Source organism: Arachis stenosperma, chromosome 1, assembly GCF_014773155.1.
Source record: "Arachis stenosperma cultivar V10309 chromosome 1, arast.V10309.gnm1.PFL2, whole genome shotgun sequence".
Taxonomy (NCBI): domain Eukaryota; kingdom Viridiplantae; phylum Streptophyta; class Magnoliopsida; order Fabales; family Fabaceae; genus Arachis; species Arachis stenosperma.
The window spans coordinates 114,948,073-114,949,037 of NC_080377.1; the positions used below are offsets into that span (position 1 = coordinate 114,948,073).

General features: G+C 39.1%; 1 non-coding gene across 1 annotated transcript; it reads right to left on the minus strand.

The window, feature by feature from the left end:
- Positions 1-645: 645 nt before the first annotated feature.
- LOC130947654 (small nucleolar RNA R71) lies at positions 646-749 on the minus strand. Its single transcript, XR_009072757.1, has one exon. It is a non-coding gene; the product is annotated as a small nucleolar RNA R71 (small nucleolar RNA).
- Positions 750-965: the final 216 nt, after the last annotated feature.

Genomic DNA, 965 nt, shown 5'->3' on the forward strand with positions numbered 1-965 from the left:
TGATTGGATTCTCCACTTTTATTCCTTTCCTCTTCTACTAATAATAAGGATCCTCTTTGTCTAGATATAGAGGATTCCTCTTTCTTTTCTTTTTCTCTTCTCTTTCATATGAGCAGGAATAAGGAAAAAGGCACTCTTATTGAAGCTGATCCTGAACCTGGAAGGACTCTGAAGAGGAAACTAAGAGAAGCTAAATTACAACAATCCAGAGGCAACCTTTCTGAAATTTTCGAACAAGAGAAGGAGATGGCAGCCGAACCCAACAACAATAATGCAAGGAGGATGCTTGGTGATTTCACCAAACCAACGTCCAAGTTTGATGGAAGAAGTATCTCAATTCCAGCCATTGGAACAAACAATTTTGAGTTGAAACCTCAATTAGTTGTTTTGATGCAACAGAACTGCAAGTTTCATGGACTTCCATCTAAAGATCCTTATCAGTTTTTAACTGAGTTCTTGCGAATTTGTGAGAATGTTAAGACAAATGGAGTAGATCCTGAAGTCTACAGGCTCATGCTTTTCCCTTTTGCTGTAAGAGACAGAGCTAGAACATGGTTAGACTCACAACCTAAAGATAGCCTGGACTCCTGGGATAAGCTGGTCACAGCCTTCTTGGATAAATTCTTTCCTCCTCAAAAGCTGAGCAAGCTTAGAGTGGATGTTCAAACCTTCAAACAAAAAGATGGTGAATCCCTCTATGAAGCTTGGGAAAGATACAAGCAGATGACCAAAAAGTGTCCTTCTGACATGTTTTCAGAATGGACCATATTAGATATATTCTATTATGGTCTATCTGAGTTTTCCAAAATGTCATTGGACCATTCTGCAGGTGGATCCATTCACTTAAAGAAAACGCCTGCAGAAGCTCAAGAACTTATTGACATGGTTGCAAATAACCAATTCATGTACACTTCTGAGAGGAATTCCGTGAATAATGGAACACTTCAAAGGAAGGGAGTTCTTGA